We start from the raw sequence: 26733 nt of genomic DNA on the forward strand, positions 1-26733 counted from the left end.
CACCTCAACAATATTCTATGGGACAAAGAAGTCAGAGAGTTCAGTGACTTTTCCCAAGAACACAAGCTCTTGACTTTAGAAGCATGGATTTTTTTCTCTGCCTGTGTTCTTCATAAATTAGCGATATGAAGAAGAGAAAGAACTGATAGCCACTGTGCTCAAATATTAGGTAGTTTAAATTTGTGTCTTACTGAGCTCCACAAATCACAAGACCCTATAAATGAGAACTAGTTTCTCCATTTGGCATATGAAATCCCTAAGGTTCAGAGAGGGTATGTAAACTCTTCAAGCCTCTCATCTAATCTGTAAAGTAACCAAACTTCAAGTCCAAATGCATGTTTTTTTTTTTTTAATTTAGTAAAACAAAGTTTCAGATTATTTTCACTGAGCTATTTTTCTCACTACATTAAAAGACACCACTCTCACTCGGAAAGTCTAATACCATATGTTCTCCCTTAGCTGTAGTTCCTAACTTCAAACCTGGTGTAAGAATATAACCTGGAATAAATGCAGAAACCAGGAAAGTAAAAGGAACCCTGGTGATCAGGGGAGAGGATCTTTAGAGAGAATAATAGAAGGATACAAATGCTATCATGTGGGGAATGGGAAAGATGGGGAAGGTCCTTTAATTACAGAGGAAGAAGGGAGGGGAGAGAAAAAAATAAAACAAGAAACTCTCCAGTATCAGGCATGAGAAAACTCCCTTTCAGTTGTTGGTCAGGGGAGTCCAAGAGACATACAATATAATATAGGCTGTTACTGTTGGATGCCTCCCAAAAATTTAAGATGAGTCCCTAATGCTGAAGACACCATGCACTTCAAATTGAGCCAAATCGGATCTAAAAGCCTCTTCCCTGAGGATTAGCTTTTATTGTATGGGAGAAGGTGCCATACAATCTGCTAAGAGAGAAAATAAATCAACGGTCCTGCTTAGCTATGATCCCTTGAACAATAACAACGACCAGGAAGGCAAGATATTCCCAAAGGTACAGTAGTGACACTTACATCTTGATAACCCACTGCTGTCTAATACAGAAAGCCACAACTAGCCAAAATGCAGAGAACCACTGACTATGGGGTACCCAGTCTTACTTGATATATCTATAATACAACCCCTACACTCAGGGCTCAGGTAACACTGTGGAAGAAAGGGAGATAGATTTTAAGTGCAAGATAACTAGAACATGTGTGGCAAAATTGTGTCTTTTATATATGAAAGGTAAGCTATGTCTATAAATTCTCAACAATATGGTTGCCTAATTGAGACCCAAACAATAATAACAGCAGTTGACATGACAATGTGGATACGGAGTTTCTCACAAAGCTACACTCCTATGTGAAGGGCTATAGACAATGACTAATGAGAGAGGGGAACTCAGTCTTTGCCAGGAACAAGCCCACTAATTGATTATCTATTACCAAATGGTCAGAACTGAGCATATTTAAGAAAAAGATGCTACAGACGTGAGAGAGAGATAGGAGTTATGGAAGGTATTGGAGGGATGAGGAAATGATGTAAATATAGTACACATACATTAAACTTAAAAGTAAAAACTTAAAAAGTATATATATATATAAAATTTCTTTATATATATAATTCTATATACTATTTGTAAGTTGGTGCAATGAGTTTAATGTGTTCCATTCTTGGTCCTTCTCAGTGTATATTATTGTTATTATACCTTAGGCAACACATTTTGGCAAGGCAATTATAGTGCTGAACAAGGACTTGATGCTTGATGGGTAGGACTTCTGGTCTCAAATATCACATTGAGTCAAAAACATCAAATACAAAAGAATAATATTAATGTGTGTTGTTGTCTAGCTTTTCTAGAATGTAATGAAGGTTCTTTCTGTGCCAGGTGGGCAAGGATCTCTACCTATTTGGCCTATAATCATCTTTTCTTATGTGAGGGAGAGTTGGTCTTTCTCCTATCAGCAGAAGAGTGTGAGGCCTGGTGGAGAAATAGTCCTAGTGGTAAGCAAGGACATGTTAGGAGCCAAACAGAGAGATCTGTATATCTCATGGTGCTGATGAAATTGCTGCCAGATCTTCCAGCTGAATCCCTGCAGGCAGAAGCCAGACCTTAAGAACAGAACTTCTCTCCACCTTTTCTAAGAGAGGCTAAAATAAGCCTTGCCAGGAAGGAACTGAATCAGCAGTAAAATTATGCTCTTTCTCATACAAAACTCAACATACTAAAGGAAGACAACCAAATATGGACTCAGCAAGCAGCAGAAAAAGTATAACTTGTATGTGAACAATAAGGAAATTAGAAGGATGTAGCTGGATAAATCTTTCCTGCTGCCAGTACCCAAGTAATCAATGAGAGTAATGTAGTGAGAGCCTCGATAGAATACACATATATATTAAAGGATTCTATGGGAAAAACAGACTCACTGATACAAAATTAAGTGACGCCATTGCCTCTTCATCTCCCAGGGAAACATGGGGAAAGCCTTCCACATCCAAGAGAGAGAGCTTGCCACCCCCTCCCTCTTCCCTTTTAAGAGGTCATGTAGGCACATAAGAAGCACCACCTCTATCAGGCCAGATAGCTCAAGGTCATGGGTGGAGTGAATTCCTACTACATTTCCCCTTTTTGTCTAAATAAGAAGGTTCTAAATCTAATACAAAACTATATACAATAAGAATAGTTATCAAGTATTGTCCAGGAGAAAGGGTAATAACATTAACAAAAATGGAACTACAACTGACAAGGACAACATCAAGCAATAAACATACTAAATGTCCAGATCATAGGTAAATGGCAAATTACAGAGATTTACTCCAAAAGCTGTCCCATCCTGAAGAATCTAAATCTAGCACCCAATATGCTCTTAGCTATGATATGAGAGGATTGTAACTATAACTATCTAGTCTTCAACCCCATCAAAGACCTTAGAAGGAAAATAATATTACTTGAGTAAATAGGAAGTGCAAGTAAGCAACTTCCAAAAAAATTGCAAAAAGTGTCAGAGACAGTTGACTGCCTGGATAGTCACCCAATGTTTCTCTGCAGTGTTGGGGTATCCACTTTTGGCTATAGGCCTAGAATATCTGACAGATTATTTTCAGAAGCAGGAAAATTTGAAAGACTCTTATCCTGACTTGGCAAGGTTTAGCAGTGGCTTTTCCTTGTGTCCTGCTCATCTGGAATGAACAGCATACTTACTGTCAGCAGCTGAGGCAAGGGCAGTTTCTTGCCCAACAGGCCATTTTTGGCCAAGAAGAAGATAAACTCCATATGGAGTGTCTTCGATGCCCAACATCCTCTCGGGAATAGATGAGTGCTTCCAGGAGCAATCATGTCTCATATCAACAGAGTCTTAAGCTACTAAAACATTTAAATGCCATATTCTCTAGGTCCATGAAGTGTTTCAAGATTACCTAGCCATCTGACATATTTCTGTATAGCTAGAAAACCTACAATGACTATAAATATGATAAGCATGGGTGATTATTAACCTAAAATTCTTATCAACCTAAATAAAGAGTAAGGCTTCACATTATAAAAATAAACAGTCTGTAAACAGATGTATAGTATAGGGACAATGACCTCGAAGTTGTGACAACATACAAAAATACCTTAATCAGAGGTAGAAATGTATAATGCAATATGACAACAATATTCTTAATATGTATCAATATACCAAATATCCCAAACAGAGTTAGAACATATATACAGTATGTCAAATACAATTTTATATTTGTATCAATATACAAAATATTTCAAGCAGGAGTAGGAACACATGTATGATAAGACAAATATAGTTTTGTATTTGTATCAATATACAAATTATCTTAAACAGGAATAGAAAAATAATTTTACATTTGTATCAATATACAAGAATCCATGCCAACGCAAATTATTTAAAGCTGATAACTACTGATTTAGTTTACAAGTAGATACAATAATCTACCTTATTATCCTATCCTATGTATTCCCTGTTTTTCTTTTCCAAAAGAGAATCCTGAGTCTAAACTTTATTGTTCCACTCCTATTCCTAATTTACAACTTATAACTAACCTCTAACAGATGACAATTATCTATAACCCTGAAAAAGCAAAACCTTTTGGGAGAGGGGGGCGCCATTTTATTAAAATTGCTTTCTGCTGTCTGGAGGCGATGGTATCTCTGTGGGATCCCATAAGAAAACTAAACAGTGTTTCAGTTTCATAAGAACTAGCTGTAACATTTGTAGCCAGTCTCAGAGTAATGGGTAAAACTTATCTGAAGTTCTGGCTAGAGGTGTAAAATGATGGATTATCTTAGTTAGTTACCTTGGAACTGTCCTGAACAGTTTGTATTCCAGAGCCAATCTTTGAGTGGTGTTTATTGGCTCAATGGCATCATTATGAACTAGATAGAATTGTTGTGGGGCCCCATCTTCTTTCTCAAGATTTCAGAGAACACTGTTAGGACAATTCATTGTTCACTGTGGAATACTGAAACAAAAGGCTTTGCCCTGGAGGAGATGGGAATGGGGGGGGGGGGGCGTTGGGGGGAAGGTGAGGGGGACGGGAGGGGGGGAGAACAAGGGAATCCGTGACTGATATGTAGAACTGAATTGTATTGCAAAATAAATTAAAAAAAAAAAAAAAACTAAAAAAAAAAAAAAAAAAAAAAAAAAAAACAGAAAGTTTAAGTTCTAGGATAGCCCTATATCCAAAAATAGGTTTTAAAGAGTCAAGAATAAGTATGGGGAGAAATAGAATTTTGACAATAGTCCTTTGATTTTTGATTTTCTTCTGTTCCATACTAGGTGGTTCTTCTGATATGATACAGAAACTCTTTTTTTTTCTTTTTTCCCCCTTTCATCCCTTCTCCCTCTCCCCTCCATCTTTCCCTCCATCCTCTCCTCCAGCAAGGTGAGTTCTCCCATGGGGCAACAGCTAAGCCTGGTACATTCAGTTGAGACAGAAACTCTTAATATTGTCTTTTAACAACATGCTTGGATTTTGAGGAGAGAGCCAGACACTGACTCCAAAGGAGGCTTTGATTTTTAATGGAGTTGGAACCACAACTTTTCCGAGAAGTAAAGAGATATAGGTGTTTAGTTAGTGAGGTTTTACCCTGCAGAGAATATTGGTACCAATAGGTCAGATTTTCTTTGCTTGTAAGTTTTTTTCTGGATAGCCTTCTCTTCTGTTTTAGACATCTAGATGTCCAAGGTCTTTTGACTTCTTAAAGATGAGTATTTTGTTTGTTTGTTTGTTTCTTGAGACAGGGTTTCTCTGTGTAGTTTTGGTGCCTGTCCTGGATCTCACTCTGTAGACCAGGTTAGCCTCGAACTCACAGAGATCTGCCTGACTCTGCCTCCCGAGTGCTGGGATTTAAGGCCTGTGCTGCTGCCGCCGCCGCCGCCGCCGCCGCCGCCGCCGCCGCCGCCACCACCACCACCACCACCAGCAGCAGGCAAAGATGGGTATTTCTATTTTCCTATAAAGACAAAAACAGAACCCTGCCCCAACCCTTGTTTGGTGAGTTTTCCTTTTAACTTGCCGAATTGTCACATCGGTGGATGAGCCGTCATTTCTCCTTATCAAGAGGTTTCCCCTGTTCAAAATGAATCATTAATTTTGAGGGTATCTGTAGCTTTTCTTCTGTGGAAACAAAAGTGAAACCCCTTTCCCAATGTAGCACATATCCTGGTTTCCATTCTGAGGTCAACACATCTTTGAAGTACAAAGGCTGGTTTAGCTCAGTAGTTTTTTCTATGGTCCAATATCTCTTGGCGGCTGTTCTTTTTTCTCATTAGCATTGAGAAAATTCAAGGTTAATGGGGCATTATGCAGTCTATCTTTGGGGGATTTAGTTCCCCCTTTATGTTTATTAAGCATTTCTTTTAAGGTACAATTAGATCTTTCAACAACCACTTGTCCTGTAGGATTGTGTGGTATGCCTGTAATATGCCTTATATTATAATACGCAAAAAAACCTGTTTCATTGTACTGGAGACATATATTGGAGCATTATCAGTCTTAATTTGTACAGGTGTACCCATTATGGCCATGACTCCTAGGGGTAATTACAGAATCAGTGTTTTCAGAACTCAAAGCAGTTGCTTGTTGAAATCCTGATAACTTATCTGTGGGATGATCTTTCTGTATGCTGTGAATATGTGTTGCTACCATTGGTTAATAAAGAAGCTGCTACAGGCTATGGCAAGGCAGAATAGAGCCAGGTGGGGAATCCAAGCAGAGAGACAAGGAGAAGAAGGCAGAGTCAGAGGAGGCACTGAGTGCTGCCAGGGAAGCAAGATATAATGGAACACAGGTAATGCCATGAAGCTACGTGGTAATAAACAGGTTAATAGAAATGGGTTAATTTAAGATGAAAGAGCTAGCTAGCAAGAAGTCTGAGCCATAGGCCAAACAGTTTGTCATTAATATAAGCCTCTGAGTAATTATTTTTATAAGCTGCTGTGGGTTGGGTGAGATGCAGGAAAACTTCCAGCTACAGGAGGAAATGACAGGAGACAGATTTGACCCTGATGTTGAAAAGAGGAAACAAAGACTTCAAGGCAGCTATGCATAGAAACAAGGACTTAAAAACATAGAAAATATGAGGGAACTATGCAATGTGTTTCATAGAAAAGTAAACCAGGCATTAAAAACAAAAATCTTCTCTTGTAGAATATGTAATATTTGAATTTTAAAGAAAGATCATTAAGTGCATGAATAGCAGACTGAACATTGCCAAAGGGAAAACAATAGTTGAATGTAAACAGGAAATTAAGCCTAATGTGTGGCAGAAAAAAAAGGAAAGATAACAGTGGAGACTAATGAGGACGCAAAGGAATGAAACCAGCAGAAAACAGTAACACATACAAAATGTGGCCCATTAAATGGGACAGTAAGTGGTGAGGACTCATGGTATACGATTTAAATCTCAGCACTCGAGAGGCACAGGCCGAGGGACAGAGGCAGAAGCAGATGGATCTCCATGAGTTTGAAACCAATTTAGGCTATGTAGTGAGTTCCAGGTCAACCAGGGCTGCATCTTGAGATTTGTTACACACACACACACACACACACACACACACACACACACACACACACACATACACGGCAATAGAACTGATACATTCAAGTTCAGATGAATCAATAAAATCCCAGAGAAAACAAGAAAAAACAGATTATCAGCTGGAAAACAGAAACATAAGAATCACTTATGGCAATTCTGTACACGGAGCCGACAGTCAGGAACCAGTAGGTTGGATTCATTTGGTGAAACTGACAAAGTATTGAAACAATTGCCTAAACTGACAGGAAAATAGTTCTAAAAATTGGCTTATATGTGTTAAGTAAGCTGATTGTGTAGTTTCTACACTTCATAACACAGAAAACTTTAGTGCAGAATGGTTTCTTTGATGAATTCTATTAAGGGGTAAGCAATGTATCAAATAGAAATACATTAGGAACAAATGATGATTATTCTGCTAATTCAGACTTTGTTTAACCTTTAAAATAAATCATTCTAGTTAAGTATTTAGACAGAATATAAAACAAAATAATTTATGAGCATTTCAATGTAGATGAAAAATGTACTAAAATATTCACTACTTCATCATATTGAAAACACTCAGCAAAATGGGAGCTGAACGGAGCCTCCTTGACCAGATGAAGGTCATGTATGTGAAACCTACAACTAATAGTACAATTAATTATAAAAATAGGTGACTGGAAAGAGCAAATATGATCCAATGCTATCATGACAATTCAGTATTTTGCTTGTAGTCCAAGTGAAATGATTCAGGGAAAAGAAATAAACATAATAAAAAAGTAAGCACATTTTTAGGCAATATGCTTGCATATGTTAAAATTTCTCAGGACATAAAAATAAGTACAAGACATAATAAATGCACTTAACAAAGAGGTAATGCCTGAAATCAGGAAAGTCAACTTTACAAAACAGCAAAAATGAGATTATGGAATTTAATAAAAACAATCCCACTTGTATAGCCTCAAATACATGAAGTATTTTGTAGAAGATATGCAAACACTCTACAATTAAAAGGTAAAACACTTAAACTCAAGACTCTCAGAAATGGAGCAGTGTACTGTATGCAAGGGTCAGAGGCCTTAAAACTGCTAAGATGACAAGTCCTCCTGAATCAACCCGAAGACGGGGAACTGCTTCAACTGAAACCTCATGTCAGTTTCTGGGTAGAAATTGACAAACAGATGTTACAATTTTTTATAAAGATACAAATTACACAGAATAGGCAAACTGAATTTGGAAAAGATAAACAATGTTGGAGAACTCAAATTGACTGATTTCAAGATTTACTATACAATTATAGCAATCACAGCTCACAAGAATATGACCTATCTTTATATGGTTGAAGTCTGATAAATTTGCCAAGGTAATATAATATGATCAGTGCTTTGGGATGGTCTTTTTGTATGCTGTGAATATGTGTTGCTACTACTGGTTAATAATGAAGCTGTTTTGACCTATGGCAGCACAGTTTATAGCCAGGTGGGAAATCCAAGCAAAGATACAGAGAGAAGAAAGACAGAGTTGGGGAGATGCTGCAAGCCGCCAGGAGAGCAAGATGTAATAGAACACATGTTGTGATACATAGATGAATAGAAACGGGTTAATTTAGATATAATAGCTAGCTAGCAATAAGCCTGAGCCATAGACCAAACAGTTTGTAATTAATATTAAGCCTCTGAGTGATTATTTTATAAAAACAGCTGCTGCTCAGGTGGGACCAGGCGGGACCAAGAAACTTCAGTCCACAGGGCAGAGATGGTCATTTCAATAAACAACTCTGGAACAACTGGATGCTGGCATGCAAAATAATTAATAAGAGCTGAAATCTAAAAAGAACCCAACTGTCCATCAATAATGGCAAAAGTGGCATAGTCTTACAATTAAATGTTACTCAGAAGTAGTGGAACAACTGATTAATAAGATAACCAAAAGAGGCAGGCAAGAGAGGGTGTTTTTAACTCGGCTTAGGCAAAATTCATGAATAGGAAAACAATTATGTTGCCAGGTATCAGAGCAATGGATCTTTCTGGGAAGGCATAGTCATTTGTTTAAAAGGCACAAGAAGGATCATTCTGAAACAGTGGAAATGTTCTGTCTTGATAGGTGTATATATCATACAAGTGTCTCTTGCTACCAAAACCATCCTATCCACATATTCTTTGGAACACTGTGCTTCTTCTGTGCATAATTTAAATAATCATGCTATTGCCAGTTAAAATATTTTATTGTCTAGACAGCAGGCACTAAACAAGATTAAAAGCTTTTCTATTTGCTAAAGAGATAAAATACAAAATATACTTACCATTTACCAGATCTTGAGACTACTGCTTTCAAAGTTGTGAGACATGTACATGAAGGGAAGAGTTGAAAGAATGCAGAGGTCAGTGTGTATAGAGGGAGATGAGAAGACAGCTAAGTTTGATTGAATAAAGATAAACATAACTTTGGAGGAACTCAGTATTATTCTGTCCTTGTTTAATTTTTTCCAATTAGGGCTTCTATGCCCTTTCAGGAAGATAGAGTGCTGTTGGATGGGGATATAGCTTGGTTGATAGAATCCTTGTCTAGGATGCATGAAATCCAGGTTTTGTCACTGGCACCTTCTAAATTGAGTGGTACATGCAAGTAATTCCAGACACTAGGAGATAGAGGCAGTAGGATCAGTTACCACCAGTTGCCTCGCTAGTTTGGAGCCAGCCTGGGTTACATAAGACTCTGTCACAAATAAAAGCAGCAGCAGCAGCAATAACAACAAAACACAGTACAGGAACAGACAAAAGTTTCCCATGTCTCACATGACGAGGAAGTAAAGGAATTATTTGTAGGTTGCCCTTTAATCTATAGACTGGGAAATTTTTTCCCAGGTTCTCTCTCTCTCTCTCTCTCTCTCTCTCTCTCTCTCTCTCTCTCTCTCTCTCTCTACTAGACAAATGGTACATAGAAGGAAATTATCTTTCATGTAGAAGAAAATTATCTTTCATATCCATTGTGCTATAAATTTGTGTATCATGAGGTTCTATGGATATAACCCAAACTGATTGATCTACGTTAAGTGACTGTTATGGATGTTTTGGAGGCAGGACCTACTGTAATTACCACCATTCCAAGAGTCATTTGGCTTCCATGAGCTCAATTTCCAAAGCAATCCTTTCTCATGGTTTAAAACATGCAAGAAAAATGTATAGGGACCTGTGAACCTTGCCTATACAACAGAGCTGAGGAGAGACCAACAGACCTCAGGGCACAGGTTTTCCTAATCTAGTCTTCCTCCAAATAACCTGTGCTTCTACTTTGTAACTTCATAATCCCCACTCTGATCAAGTTTTTTAAATTTTAAAAATAAATTATATGAAATTTCATTATGATAGCTCATCCTACCTGAATGAAGATGATTAATGTGTATGTTATTTTTCTTGTGTGCTTGGGGGTGTCTTAAAATAATCTACAGGAGATTCATTGTTACTTTGTAATGTTCTCTATAATCAACACGTTAAAGATTCTTTGACATTGAAATATAGCATGAAAATCAAACAGTGAGAACTTGGAGAGACACTAGCAGATTTACTTTATTTCTTATTGCTGTGTTAAATGTTCTTTGATCTTTCTTGATACCATTTTGGGAACTTAGAGAATTTGTTGGTAATATTCAGTGAATCTACTTTTCTGTTCACACTTGACTTTTAGTTACAAAGAATCCTGCTGGATTCTAAACTAAAAAAAAAAAAAATAAAATCCCATCTCATCTCCTGCCCAGTGCAAATCTCTCTTCTGTTTCCATCCTTCCATCCCCTACCTGCTTCCTACATAGCTCAGCTGTAGCACTTCTGTGGAGAGAATTAGTCTCAGCACAAATCAGTTAGCACCTATTTACAAATCTGAATACAGGGTTGTCTGGTTGACAACCTGAAAATCAACCATGGTGGGAATACTTGTAACAGGAATCAGTACCATTGTGAATTAAGATTTTATCCTCAAGGGCATACTACAAGTTGGAGAAACCATGGGGAAAGGCATGGATTTGGTGTTGTATCTCTCCAATTTTCTTCTTTCCCTGCCTCTTTTTCTTGGCAGAAAATGGATTAAGACTTAGAAGATGAAGAGAGAATGTGTCACCTTACTGGTACTATTACATTCTGGCTGTTGGTACTGTCAAAATGGCTGCTACCTGTTGCTGGCTTTCTTTTAGAGAACTCTCATGGACTCTGAAAAGCCTTTCTAGGTCTCCACTGTACTCAGTTCTCTGGCATTGGTACTCAGTCTCTTGGTAGAACTTTTGAGTCGATATCTTTTGACCCCTGCAGTCATGGCCATAGCTTCTTTCTAATAAGGCTTCTTTGCCTGGTAGACATTATTTGGTAGATAGAGTCCATGAAGGACATCATAATCCCTCCTTCCCCCCTCCTTCCCTTCCCAGCACTGACTTAAGAGTACTCATGCATTTTGCCTACAGCAGAGAAGAGTTGAGTCACCTGTATTCTTGCCCTTTCTGTTTTCTTCTTTCTATATGGAACTACTCCACACACTCTAGAATTGCTCTAGATAGATTCCCATGTCTAAAATGCTCTAGGCTATGAATGGACACTGTCTCTGTTTCTGCTTACTTTATGTGAGGGGGTTCTGCAACACTCTTGCAGCCTTCCTCACTGTGAACCTGCGGCCCCAAGGTGGGCCCACTGACCTGGAACCATACTTTCTAGAAGGAGAATTTGTCCTGCTTATAGTGTCCATGAATTTCAGTTTGTTGTTTTATGTGTTCTACAGATGAGGTAACTGAGGCACAACATTGTTAAGTGACTTGCACAAAGTTAAGCAGTTGCTAAGTGGCACTGCTGAGGTTTAGCCAAGTGTGGTTTAGCTGCACTAGTTATGTTTCTACCCAGGAACCTCTGTTTTCCCTATGAGTTAGTTGGTAGAAGCTGTCAAGTATGTATGTATTTGTTAATACTCATTGAGCACCTATAAGCAGGCCTCAGGATCTACACCAAGTACTGTGTATATACCCTCATTAATAATTATAAATCTACAGGACAATATCTCTAGATTATTCAATTTTGTAGTAGAGAAAAGTACAGTGATTGCATTTTTTATCTATGTCCAACTACAAGGTCAAGGTGCCTTCCAATCTAATGTGATATTAAATTGGGAGGGTTCAGTGTGCCCATTCATTTTGGTGCTGTTATTTCTAGTAGCTATGTGAGCAGGAAAGCAGCAGGTGGAAGGGAGGTGTAACAGGCAAGGGCTATGATAGGCAAACACCCAGGGAATCTGTTCTATTCAGAGTAGGAAAAGTGAGTATGATAGATGAAGAGCTCCCAGGTCTTTGCCAAGTACTGTTGAGAGGTTGCTGCAGAGCTTAGGGAAAGGTGAGTTTCCCAAGATGTCCATGTATCTGCCAAATCAATATCTTTCAGAGCCCAGCAAGAGGAAGACAGATGCTGCAAGGAGGTCAGACTTCCAAAGATGCCCTGAAGCCTTCAGGAAACACTCTCAACTGTCAGAGGCACACGGATGCTGGAGGAAGGCAGCAGGCAGAATGAACGACCTTCTGTTTCCACAGTGGGTTCAAGAATAGGATGGAGAGGTTATCCATGAAAGTAATCTCTTCCAACATCCAGACTGGGCACTTGATTGCAAGTTAAAGATTCACATGTGTCATGAAGATGGTTCTCAGAGTCAAAGCAACTGCCACACGGGGCATAGAAACATTATCTTAGCACCAAGTAGTGAGCCTCCAGGGGCTGTGCCCTTAGTCAGAGTACCACCAGGCAAACAGCTCCTCTACCTTCTTCTCTCCTCCTTTCCTTTACCTCTCCTCTCAAGCTGTGTGTCCAGACAAGGCTTTCTTAGCACACCATTTTTTTTTTTTTGTATTTTCTTCTAAATGTGCCCTGAGTAGTAATGGGAATTTCTCAAAGTTATAGTCCTAGCCACAAAGGGTCAAGGAAGGAAAGGTCAGCCAAGAGACCCCAACACCCACATCACCTACCACTCAACAGAAAGCCACTATAAAAGATCTTTGCCTAAAAGGAAGTTACCCAAAAGCCTCAGTTAATCAGATCCTATGTGCTCATGGCTTCAGTTCAATAGAATATCTCCCATCCCATGACACATTCATTAGAAGAGTAACAAGAACAGATTGTGATAAATATGCTCAAATTTATTAATGTATTTTCACTAATCCAAGCATTTGTTTCACAAAGATAGTTCTAGGATATGATCTGTGGTTGTTCATTCAGACCATGAAGAAAGTATGAGAGGGAGAGGGGTGAACTTGGATCTGTGCAATGTCTTAGGAACAACGGTGAACCATGCACGAAGACAACTCCAGTATAGGGCAAGGACAAATGACATGTGGAAAGCCTGGAGATTCCAGAAAAGCTAAAGCTAAACAGTTTCCTTCTGGCAGGGCTGTGCCAGAGTGTGGCAGCCCTGCATTTAGACAGCACACTGAAAACTATAAAGCCTCTGAAGCCAGTTGTAGCAGCACTGAGCAAAATGGGAAATGGAAAAAAAGTTAGTTTTTAAGAGTAATCTTTCTCACTGTTATACTACTACCAAATACCAGTATCTTTGTATGTTCTTTGTACACCTCTCTCATCACGATATACCCAGGATGTCTGTGGATACAGCTAATTAGTTACATTCAGATTTCTCCTGGGTACCATTTTCTACCATCATCATTGGGAAATAGCAGTGTCCAAACAGACAAGTTTCTCCTAACAAAACTTTTCTCCAAATTCTTGTCTGAAAGGTTCTCCCTAAAGAGGAGAAATACATTTCCTGTCTACAGTAAAGGATCTGACTCAATGCAATGCATGTTTGTTAATCAAATAGTTAACATTGTAATTTAGGAACGTTTTAACTAGTCAGTATGTTATCAGTTTGGAAAGGAGTGGGAGATGAACACTGGGAGACAGTTTGGGGAAGTATGTTTTTCCCTTGATAAGATTGTTTTAAAACATCAACTTGACTTGTATTATGGGGAGGGTCACTCCATTAGGAGAGTCTGACATTTGCAGTGAAGAGAGAGAGAGAGAGAGAGAGAGAGAGAGAGAGAGAGAGAGAGAGAGAGAGAGAGAGAGTTTCTTCATGAGGTTTGCCATGTAAAAACCGTTACCCATACTCTGATATTGTAAAACGTGCTTGCTAGCTTTTTTCTGAATTCCAGGTAAGTCAGTGAACACTGATTTTAAATGTTAATAAAAATAAGAATTTTGGTGAGGAGGCTGATGTTCCCTCCTTGAGGGATGCTCAAAACTTTAAAAGAACAGATGAGCATATGAGCATTTACATAACTATTCATGAGCAAGACAGAAGGCAGTGGTAATTTTTAATTTAACCCCCCCCCCAGCAAACATCACATCTCTTGGTAACTCTTGGTCAGACAGACAAGGAGGGGTTGGTAATACCATTTAGAAGTCTGGAAAACGTTGCCAAAGGCTCTGAGAGTGAAGGGGAAATAATCACCAAAGGGCACTTTTTCTACACCTGGGTGTTGAATGAATGCTATAGGAATATAAGATTTGTTTTGTGGACCCAACTGATGTTTGTGTAGTAGAATATGTCGCTTCACCTCTCTTTGGAACAGCAACATGCAACTGTCCAATTAATTTTTAAAAACCCTAATAACAGCATTTAATTACTTAAAAAGACTGTCTCTCCTCTAATTATGGAAATCATTTCAAATCTTAATAATAGAACAATCATAAGACGATTCCTCAAGTCTGTCTCATGTCTCTGCAAATGTGTTTTGGGGGAAGGAGAGCAATAATCTACTCTAACCACTTTCTCTCATTAAGTGAATTTGATTAATATCTACAATATCTATTTTAGATTTATACATGATGAGAAAGGATAACTACAGAGAGTAAAAGGGTGACTAAAGAGAGGAGAGCTAACACATTCCCTTTTTGGTGTTAATTTTTGAGGCAAGAGCAACTAGAATATACATTTTTAAAAATATCTAATACCATATGATTTTATTAGTTATAACTTCCATGTTGTGTAAAAAAGCTCTCTAGCCTTTTTTTAAAAAAAATCTATATAGGGATAGAGAATAAAACAATGTTCATTAAAAATAAGAGATGGGTAGAGAGGAAATAGAAAGGATATTGTACCTGTTATTTTAGGAAATATCAATTTCCTGTATCTCACTAACCGAAGTTGGAGCAAACCCTGTCAATGAGGACCTGCAAATATTTACAATGGATATTTGTATTATGTTTACATTTGGAATAATATATATGCAGTATATGCTTATTGTCTCTAACTTCAGCAACAACATAAGAAAAAAAAATCACATATTGAGGGCATAATGCATAGTAATAAGAAGACCACGACTTGCCCAAAGTCATATATCTGAGGGAAGAGCTAGGGTTTAATTCTCATTTAAATGCCTTTCCCTATCATATTTGATCACTTAGAGTTGAGGATAAATGAACAAAAGCCAATTATGTGGGAATACTTTCAGGGTTTTGATTTACAGAATTGGAAAGGACACGAATGTGTTGCCATTCTGAAACTCCTAGAAGAGAAGACCATGATATGACATGCTCCCTGTGCACAGACCCTGAGGAGGGGTCCAGCACCCAAGCTCATCTTCCTGACTTGGATTCCTGCCTTTCCAGTATTACCAGTTCATGGGCTGTGCTGTATGTGTTAAGTATGTTTGTGTTTATTATTTATTTTGTTCTTACATGCTTTGATTCTCAGCTATTTGTTTTCTAGTAAGCCAAAGAACATTTTCCAACAGAAGAGAAGGCGCCTTACATAGTTAGATGGTTGATTATTTACATTTTTATGTTGAAACAGGCATTAGCCTTTCAGTTAAAGAAATATGGTACTAGAATTCTCAATTTATTATACCTCTTCCAACTTTTAGTTTTTATTCTGCTAAGGTTCCTAATGTTTGCACATAAATTCTGCTGATGTGTGATTAGCCAGTTGTTATCATTAGAAACAACAACAACAACACACACACACACACACACACACACACACACACACACAGACTAGACTAGCCAGTTGTTATCGTTGGAAACAACACACACACACACAAACACACACACACACACACACACACACACACACACACACACACACACACACACACACAGACTAACTTGCAGGACAAGCAAGCATAAAGTGAATGCTCTTTAAGCTTTGAGGAGTGAATCAGTTTGAATCCACTCAAGTGTTGTCCTTGACTTTCTTTCCCAGGCCGGTGAGTCAATAAGTTAGTCGAGGTGGCCCCATTGATTTACCAGAAGGAACACATTTCAACATTGGTTTGTATTTAGACAGTGCTGTTGCCCTGTAGTTTCTCAGAACACAAGAGGTTCTGCAGAAGTTGCATGGAAGCATTGACATAATGGCTTCCAATACAGATCGTGGATCCTTGGGGAGCTGAGAGTTCCTGCTGATCTTCAATAATACGAAGAATTGAAGCAACAGTCGCCACACAGCTGTGTCCACACAACTGTGTACTGTGCGCACACTACACCGCCTGCAGCTTTCCCCTACCATAGCTTGGCCGCATGAAGATTCTTCTTGTACTTCCGGCAGCTGCAGTCCCCGGGACTTTGTGGTGCTGTACACGAGCCTGGGAGCTATGGTTTAGAAAGCAGATAATTAAAAATGGGTCTGAGGAGAGGAGGAAAAGAGACCTGGGGTCCCAGGACAAAGACAACAGGGATAGCATCTAAGGTTAACATGCAAGCAAAGGCAGGGACATTTAGACCTTAGCTGGATGTGAGGAAAGGAGCCAAGTGTGGGGGGTCTTCAGCAGCAGTGCTAAGTCATCAGGGGCTCTCCATGGCATCCCCCCAAAGGGACTTCAGATGGGTTTAAGTTATTTTAACTGGTATTGCTATTTGGTAGATACAATACTTTTTTTTTGGGGGGGGGGGTAGGGGTTTCTCTGTGTAGCTTTGGAGCCTGTCCTGGAACTCACTCTGTAGACCAGGCTGGCCTGGAACTCATAGAGATCTGCCTGCCTCTGCCTCTGCCTCCCAAGTGCTGGGATTAAAGGTGTGCGCCACCACCGCCCAGTCAATACTTACTTTATGATTCTGGAATTGTTCTTGGATGAGCTACTAACTCTTTGGGTCACAAAATACCCTACTTTTGTGATTGGTAAAATCCTTTTACAAATATTAGGATCACAATAGTCTTGCGTCATTGTATACTTACTCAATCACCTTTCTGTTGCAAAGTAAGCTCAATGAATTTATGTTGCTTGCCAAAAGTGGTGGTACTCAAAAGGGTTAAAAGTAACCGTGAGAAGAATTGCGGAGAATGACATACGTCTACACATCCTTACAGAAAATGCAAAAGTTTATTATCAGCTTTGAAAGCATGAGATTTGTCTATAGTCAATAGAAACTATAGGATCCTTGTTTGAGTCATCCTGCACATCTTAGGATCATCACAGTCTAACTGTGAAGTGTGCACAGAGCCCGGGAGAAAAGACACTTTATGTAAATGTCAAACAGAGCTGGTGGCAGGGGAGAGAGGACAGTTTTTGCTTAAGCATAGGGTGAACTGGTTAGGGGCAGTCCAGAAAGGAAGGCATGGGTGGGTACCAGAGGAGAAATGTGTGGAGCTGGAAAAGATCTAAGATTTTTACAAATCTGTGTGTATTTGAGTGTGTCTCTGTGTGTATAACTATGTATGTGAGGTGCCCTTTGGAGGCCAGAATGGTGTACTAGATCATCTGGAGCTGGAATTACAGGTGGTAGTGAGCCGCCCAACATGGGTGTGAGTTAGGATCTGAACTCTGGTCCTCCACAAGAGCAGCACGGTCTGTTAACTGCTAAGCCATCTCTCTAGCCCCAGTGACACCACTCTTGCCACAGCGAGTACTGGGAACTGGATAAAGATCCGACACCATCACAGAAGCCATGTCAGATGACCAATGCGGCTTGCACTGCTCTAAGATGGCAGCTGACGAAAGGGCAGTGTGGGCCTGAAGATGCAGTTCAGCAGGCATGCGCCTGCCTTGCTTCATCCCCTGGGTCCCATGCCCAGCAAGGAAGCCTCCCCTTCCCTCCTCTTTCCCTTCCTCCCTCCCTCTCTTCCTCCCCTCTCTCTTCCACTCACTCCCTTTTCCTCTTTCCCTTGCTTTCTTCACAATTAGAAAGAAATTAAATGAATAATGATTAAAATCAATTTTTATTTTGCTTTTCTTCACATTTCCAATTTTATTAATCAGTGAAGGCTATAACAGAATTCCTTTTTAAAGCATGAACATTATGTTAGAGAAGGTAATTTTAAGGGTATTTTACATTTTTAGATATTGTCCTCCTCAGTGTGGCTGAAATTTAGCTTCTCTCACATCTTGTCTGCTCTTCTAACCCTTTTAAAACAGACTCATGGTTTGATTCACATGAATATTTAATATTTACCTTATGGTAACTGTATAAATATTTTTATGCACGAGTGCACATGTATTCTTTTGTGGAATACTATTATTTCTTCTCTCTGTAGTTTGTTTTCTATGTAATTATTGGTAATTTTCTCCAGTTTTCTCATCAGATTTTTAGAGTGCTTGCCCATACATTTCTTATTGTTCTGACAACATTACCAGTTTCTTTTGTTCCCTGGCAACACTTCCCCTGCCAACCTGTATCTGCCTACTCCACAGTAACTAATAGCGCTATCAGTCTGATCATTCTTCTCTCACAGGACTTCCTCTGGGACATTTTTTTGGTGTAAAATTTGATGTTACTGGATTTGTTTTATTTCCTTTCTTCTGGATTAACACTACTCATTTGGTGGCACAAATATTGAAAAAGAATAATTGGGAAGTAAAGTTGCTGAGAACTAAGTTATTTGATGGGTTGGCTGGGGAGAGAATTCTGGTGGGAAATTGTTTCCCTTAGTGCTTTGAGTACATTCCTTAACAATCTTAATTTCCATGGCCATTGTTAAACTGTGATGTCTGATTTTTTTTTTAAAATTTGAGTTGACTTTTTGTCCTCTTTGAAAAAAACCCTTTAGGATCTTTTCTTTATTTCTGGTGTTTGAACATTCCTCATAATGTGACAGCACATGGACTCTATTCACTTATTTCCTGGACACTCAGGAGCCCGCTTCTCTTCTCACTGCGAATAAGGAAATACATGAATATTAATTGTCTTTTGGTAACTTATTCGCTTACATTTTCTATACTTCTACTAACTGTAAATTGAACATCTTCAATAGCGCTATGAAATTATTTTCTTCTGTTCTGTTTGTTTCTCTTTCTACAGATTGTCTCAATGTTTAACTTGTAATGCTTGTTTGACTTTTATTTCTGATATTAGCATTTTATTTTGTAAGAGCTTCTTTTCTTTGTGTTATTTTTGTGGTGTATTTTACTTGCTGCTTGGGTACTGGACCTTGTTTTATTTCTCTTCCCACATTATCTTCCTATTACTTCAGTGCAGTTTTCTTTTCCCTTTATTTTTCACATCATTACTGACATGGGTCTTAATGTTCCTAGTCAGAACACAGCTGGGTTGAGGCCATCTGAGCTTTCCACTTTTCATGTGAGCATGTCTATTGGAATCAGCCTTGTTTGGGTCATGTTTAGGCCTCCATGTTGGTGAGACTTCGAGGGTGTCGTTTCTGACATTTCTAGGTGATACAATCTCACAGCAAACTTCCTGTCCCTCTGGGTCTTACAATCTTTCTATTACCCTCTTCTGTGATGATCCCTGAGCCTAAGGTGCAGGAATTGTGTTGTAGATCTCTCTGTTGGAGCTGGGCTCCACAACTCATCATTTTGATTGGTTCTAACTCTCTTTACTAGTCTCTGTCTGTTGCAAAGAGAAGCTTTCTTGATGAGGCCAGAGAATGACACTTATCTATAGGTATAAGGATAAATATTTAGAATGTAGATAGGGATAATTCTGGTTTAGTAAAACGTCAGTTGTAGGTTCTCCAAGATCCAAGACTTCACTAAAACAGAACTGAATGCAACCAATGAATGTGGGACAAATATTCTTCCCTAGGGAAGAGCACATTAACTGGTTATTCAATACCAAATAGTGATCTCTGAAACCAAATACTACAAAGTAACATTATATGGACTGAGCATGTTGGATTTATGTATTTAAGAATATACAAATATATATATATATATATATATATATATATATATATATATATATACTTAACAATAATTAAAGAAAAAGATGCCATGAATTTGAAAGAGAGCAAGCAGTGGGGTATATGAGAATGTATGGAGGGAGGAAAGGAAAGGGGGATGATGTAATTATATTAGAATATCAAAAATAAAAGAATTTAGAATGTAGTAAAATATTACTGAATTGGGCAGTTAGTTGATTCTAATGTTCACACAGATGTGATTGTCTACAGGCTTTTGTGAAGCCTTTTGTATTTACCCACTTTCTAAAATTATAAATGTTAGTAATTTATGTTGCTATCCTAAATAAATAATCAATTTTATTCTTAAAAATGATTTTAGCTCATTTCAGAAATGACTCATGAGTGAGTTACTTGTCCTAGAAGTGTAAGAATTAGAGTTTAAATCCCCAGCATTCACGTAAATGTTAGACATGTGTGGTGGCCCACCTGTAATCCCAGCGCTCTGGAGGAAGAGACAAGAGATGCCCAGAGCAATGCCCTGATTAGCTATAGGACCTAAATTAGCCAGCTCTGGGTTTATGTGAGAAGCCCTGCCTCAATATATAAAGTAGAGAACAATGGAGGAAGGCACCTGGCATTAAATTCTGGCCAGTATACAGAATTATGCACACAAGTGCATACACATACACACATTAAGAGCATCTACCCACATGCAAGCATATATATATATAATAAACTCCCCCCAAAATAAAACAAAGAAAAAGGAAGAATGAGGCTGAGATTGTATGAAGGGAGGTTTTGCTAACTAGCAGCTTCACAGCTGTTGTAGTGGACAGCAAAGCAGCCTTCTCATTAGGGGCTCCTCAGTTTTAGAACTAGAGGTATTTGGGGGGAGCTGCTCTGTCAAAAGCCATGCCTAGAGGGTGCAGTAATCTAGCTGCAAATGCCCTGGGGTCAGGAAAGAGACAGGATGCAGAGTGACTTGTAATCCAGCTCAGTACATGCTTCAGTTCTCCTTACGTACTGTGTATATTGAGTGACTCACTGTTGCTTTTTCAGATGAGCAAGAAGTATGTCCTGCTTCTGGTCTACATCACTGCTGACCATAAGAGAAGAGCAGAAAAGGGTCCTGGGATCAGGATGTCAGCTTCGTGCTTTCCCAAAGGCTTTCACCAATACTTGGTGACTCCATGTCCTCTGGTTGTGTCTTGTTTCATGCTCCTAGGCCAGCGTTCCTTTCCTCCCATCAGCTCTCCTCTCTTCTCTGTCTTCAGGGGTTGATAACTTTTTCTTCTTTGGTACTCATTTCAGTGGGGTTTCTAAAAGAAGAGGAGATAAACTGATGTGTTTGACAATAAATATAAGAGTAGAGTTAGTTAATCAACCTATTTCTTTCAGCTTCCTCGTCTATAGAGTGGAATAACAATGGTACAAGTCTTACAAAAGTGTGAGCATAAAACAAAAGTGCTTAGACTAGTATTAGCACCTGGACAGTCAATAAATGTTTGACAGTGGTATTTCCTATTATTATTGCCCAGTAAGCTAACAACTTTCTACTTGGTTCTGTGCATCTCTGGAATTAAACACACACATATATACTCTCCCTGTCTCTATTTCACACACACAGACACACATATGCACAAAAATATGTTTGAATTGGAGCATTAAGCAAGTAGTTACAATAACAGGAGAGTAGCCGTTTGTCTTATCTAGAGTTTCTATGGGTGCAATGAAACACCAAGACAAAAAAGCATGTTGGGGAAGAAAGGGTATATTTGGTTTACTCCTCTGCATTGTAGTCCACAATTGAAGGAAGCCAGGACAGAAACTCAAACAAGGCTGGAACCTGTAAGCAGGAGCTGACGCAGAGGCCATGGGGGGCTGCTGCTCACTGATTTGCTTCCCATGACTTGTTCATCTTTCCTTCTTATAGAACCCAGGACTACCAGCCCAGGGATATCATCACCTACAATGGGTTGGGCCCTCCCACATCAATAACTTATTAAGAAAAATGCTCTACTGGCCTGCCTACAACCTGATCTTATGGAGGCATTTTTTTCAGGTGTAGTTTCCTCCTCTCAGATGGCTCTAGCCTGTGGCACATTGTCATAAAATTAGCTAGCACAGTCCTCAATAAATATTTGCTAATATTTGATAACTTTGAATTTGTGACATTATTTTCTTCTTCAAGCCTGGAACTACAGAGATGGCTAAATGTTTGGGAGTGCCTAGTGCTCTTTTAGATGATCTGAGTTCAAGTCCAAACCAATCAGTTCACAACTGCCTGCTTCTCCAGCTCTAGGGGATCTGATGCTTCTTCTGGCCTCTGTGAGAACCCACATGCACATGTACACACACACACACACACATACACACACACACACACACATACACACACACACACACACACACACACACACACACACACACACACAAATAGTGATATATGGTTTTGTTTTGTTTTGTTTTGAGACAGGGTTTCTCTGTGTAGTTTTGGTGCCTTTCCTGGATCTCGCTCTGTAGACCAGGCTGGCCTAGAACTCACAGGGATCCTCCTGGCTCTGCCTCCTGAGTGCTGGAATTAAAGGCATGTGCCACTACTGCCCGGCTGTGATATATGTTTTAAATAATGAAATTTCCAATAAACATAGTATAATGATAACATGTTATTGAGGTTTTTCATGTTCTAACTCAAAAAAAAAGACTTTGATAGATTGTCTGCATTAATGTAACAACTGAAAACATTAATGAAAGGAATAGAAAATGAGAAAATATAAGAAGAGCTTTCCTTTGAACCCTCTTTATCTGTAAAGACATACCCTCCAAAATTAAAGTAATGCCTTCATCAGTTAGCTGGAGTTTCATCACTAACACTCATTACAACAGAGAATGAGAGGCTGGACTCCGCAGGAAAAATCACTCATGCTCTTGAAGAGGAGCCAGGTTTTGTTCTCAGCACCAAATGGTGGCTCATGGCCATGTATAATTTCATTTCTGGAGAATCTGACATAGTCTTCTGGCCTCCCTTCGCACCAGGAATGCATGCAGTGCACTTATATGTGTTCAGGAAATAAACTCATATACATAAAATAAAATAAATAAATCTGAAAAATCTTTTTAAAACGGGAAGTGATTGGAAGTCAATACTTTTACATAGACAAGGCATGTAAAAAACTATCATGTTTTCTGTATATTATGTGGGGACCCACAAAACTCCTATAAAAATTGTCTACAGTTGCTTTTCTTTCTGTGAAGATGCTGTATAAACTTCTAATCTTTCTCCATATTTGATTTCATTTCTTTTCTGTATATCCCTGTATATACATTGAATGCATTTCCTTTACTTTTGAACAATTTACCAGTTGTAAGATTATTAATAGTTCAGTTACATAGTGTTGTACAGTGGAATACAGGAACGGGAAGTATTTCCATCCTATGGTTCGTATATGAATGTTTCATAATGTAATTACTCTGTTATTGTACCCTAAGAATGCCTGAGTTTTTATAATTATGAAAGTATTAACTTTATATAATTATTCTCCACCTTTTTATCATTTTATTGGTAGAAGTTTTTAGAAATATAATGTTATGTCTTAGAGCATAGGAAGATCATAATCATGTTGATATCTCTTTCTTGATTATATTAAAGTGCTTCCTCAAATTTTCTTGCAGCATGTGTTTTTAAAACAAATACAATGTAAAAACTATATTAAAAAACAAACCTTGTCATTATATGCTATGTATTTGAGTAAAATACAAGCCTTAATTTAGATATCAATATATCAAGCAGGAATTTAGAATTTTTCCCAAATTTTAGCAATGCTGTTTCCAATGCAAGTATTTTAAAGGAACATTAATTAATTTACCTCCATTCTATGAATATCATAAAAGAATCCCGTTATAAGACATTGCATTGTGTATTGCTTCATTTCTTTAAATTTTATGCTTTTGAGGAGATGGAATTTTTTTCCTGTTATGTTTGCTCGTGATAATGCTAAACTTTCCATTTTGTATTTAATTTTCCTAGAACTTTCAAGTTGAAATGCTTATTTTAAATATTTTCTGGTGTACTGTTACAATTCCTTCTCTTATTTAAATCCCAGCTCAGTAGACAGGAAGGATATTATTTTGCTATGACTGTTCTGCAGAGCAAGTCATGTATCTGTTGACTTGTAGCTTAGGATAGATGAGTCAATGCTCCTGCAAATCAAAGAGTAACTTGCTTTGAAGGTTTACACCAAGGACTTAGTGTCATGTGATCAGACAATCTGTGGATGTGGACTGTGCTGTCTCATTAAACTGCAAAGACAGAACAGAAGGATGTGTGTTAGTGCACACTGGGGTCACATGTGAAGTTCATGGGCAAGTTGTTGTGGTATATTTGTACACTATGTGAAGACGCATTTACTATGATTGGTGTAATTAAAAGCCAATCAGGCAATAGCTAGGCAAGAGGTATAGGTGGGATTTTCAGAGAGAGAAAGGAAGAGGAGGAGGACTCTAGGTGTACAGGAGATGCCAGGAGACTTAAAGAGGAAACAGGATGTGCAAGATAGAAGAAAGGTACCACCACCTGATAGAACATAGATTAATATAAGAGGGTTAAGTTATAAGAGCTAGTTAGAAGCAAGCCTAGACTCTAGGCTGAGCTTTCATAATTAATAACTCTCCATGTCATTATTTGGGAGTTGACTGGTAGGACAGAAAGACTCGTTACAGCCAGTCTCCATTGGGTATAAAATATAAATCATAACTAAAATTGCAATCTATTTCAATATTCTGAAATACTTTAAAACCTTTTCCCCTGTTTAATTATATTTGAAAATTTCTTTAAATTGCTTTAGAACATAATCCTCTTGTCCTGAGTTTCATGACTGTGGTTCAGCTGAGAGAATTAAGAAAGACACAGGGAGCTAAATGCAGCAACTCCTTAAAGACATCCATCCCGGCCTTCCTCCAAGTATATGAAAATTAGATCAAACCATGGGCCCTTCTTGCACAGTGAATCATTTTGTTCCTGAGATTGAATTTTCCTGAGTGAAAAGCCTCCCTAAAATGGAAAGCCAAGCTATCTAAGAAACACTCAGAATGTTTCGTGGAGGCAAACCTTGATGGGAAACTGCCTTTAGGGCTGGAAGAAATAAACCTACAAATTATGTATCTGGGACATTGGAGATGAGACTCTGATCCAGCCAAATCCATTCTGACTCTAATAAAACAATTCTGTCTGATATGTATGTATCTATCTATATCTGTACCTGTATCTGTATTGAAATTTCCCATGAGCTCCTAGTTCTTACCTTCCTTAAATAGTTGTAAACTAGAAACACTTCTTTGTTTTGGGGTTTCTTGAGGCTATCCCGATTTTAGGACATGGTGTTGCCATTATGGAGTCTTGACAAGGAGTGAGCATACTGTGATTTCCTGCATCTTCCCTTGTACTTTGTTGGCAACTTGAAGAGACTATTTTAAAAAACTGTAAAGATACACTAACAAAATTTTACACATCTGGTCAAGGGCCTGGGCAGTTGTGGAAATATTTAACACTTATACTTCCCCTACAATGGACATTATAGGTAAATCATAGTGCTTCTCAACCATGGTTTCCATCACTAGCCACAGGATCAAGATTGCACAAAAGCAGCTTCTGCTCATCAGGAGTCAGTTGACTACAAATAACAGAGCCCATGTTCTCAGGAAGAAGTCTGGCCTGCTTTGTTTGCTGAGCATACAAAATAGTTACGTTTGGGGACACCTGCTTTCCAGGCAAATGGATGAAGTGACAGCAGAGAGATGAGCATTCCCCCTCCCGTACAGAAGACAAAGCCAAATGTACCCTCACTTATTATTTTTCTAACATCACCTTCTCCAGAGACTGATGTCCCCACATCACAAATTTTATTAATATTCTTAAACAAATGGACTTTCACATATTTTATGACCTAAAGTAGTCAAAAATTTCATATAGCTACAAACTACTATGAAACAAGACAAAACAAACCATAAAACACTGCTAATGAGCTCTACACATTGTGTATTAGATTAAAACAGATAATTATTTATGTGATTATAATATGCTATTACTTTAGTTAGGTATTTTTTGAAACTGCGTTTGTTGTATAGACCTGGTTGGCCTGACGTTCATATGTAGACTAGGCTGACCTTTAACTTTTGATAAATTCCTCCCCCGCCTTTTTAGTTGAAAATAGATTTTTTAATACAATATATTCTAATTATGGTTTTTCTTCCTGCTGTGGGATAATGATCTTGCATACTATAAAGATTTGTCATTTGAATTGGTTTAATAAAATGCTGGTTGGCCAGTAGCCAGGCAGAAAGTATAGGTAGGGCAACCAGACTAAGAGAATTCTGGGAAGATGAAGGGCAGAGTCAAGAGTTGCCAGCCAGATGCAGAGGAAGCAGGATGAGAATTCTTCACTGAGAAAAGGTACCAAACCACATGGCTAAACATAGGTAAGAATTATGGGTTAATTTAAGTATAAGTACTAGTTAATAATAAGCCTGAGCTACTGCCCAAGCATTTATAAATAATGTTAAGTCTCTGAGTCAATCATTTGGGAAGCAACTGCTGGGTATTTGGGAACAGGTAGGCAAGAGAGAAACTTCTGCC

General features: G+C 38.4%; 2 long non-coding RNA genes across 3 annotated transcripts in view; one reads left to right on the forward strand and one right to left on the reverse strand.

Moving 5' to 3' along the window:
• Positions 1 to 12528, forward strand: part of LOC128094149 (uncharacterized) — a 177146-nt gene extending 164618 nt beyond the window's left edge. The window contains exon 8 of the long non-coding RNA XR_008212842.1: positions 12422 to 12528. This is a non-coding gene — a long non-coding RNA (uncharacterized LOC128094149). The remainder of the gene's footprint in view (positions 1 to 12421) is intronic.
• Positions 12529 to 16511: 3983 nt separating this feature from the next.
• Positions 16512 to 26733, reverse strand: part of LOC128094150 (uncharacterized) — a 46866-nt gene continuing 36644 nt past the window's right edge. Inside the window, exons 3-4 of one of the 2 annotated variants that reach the window (XR_008212844.1) lie at positions 21148 to 21421; positions 16512 to 16618 (exon numbers count right to left, since the gene is read on the reverse strand). This is a non-coding gene — a long non-coding RNA (uncharacterized LOC128094150). Of the gene's footprint in view, positions 16619 to 20207; positions 21422 to 26733 lie in introns of those variants that run through there. The other variant, XR_008212843.1, reaches the window with a different exon arrangement.

This window comes from Peromyscus californicus, unplaced genomic scaffold (assembly GCF_007827085.1).
Source record: "Peromyscus californicus insignis strain IS unplaced genomic scaffold, ASM782708v3 Scaffold_4__1_contigs__length_199733344, whole genome shotgun sequence".
NCBI classification, from domain to species: domain Eukaryota; kingdom Metazoa; phylum Chordata; class Mammalia; order Rodentia; family Cricetidae; genus Peromyscus; species Peromyscus californicus.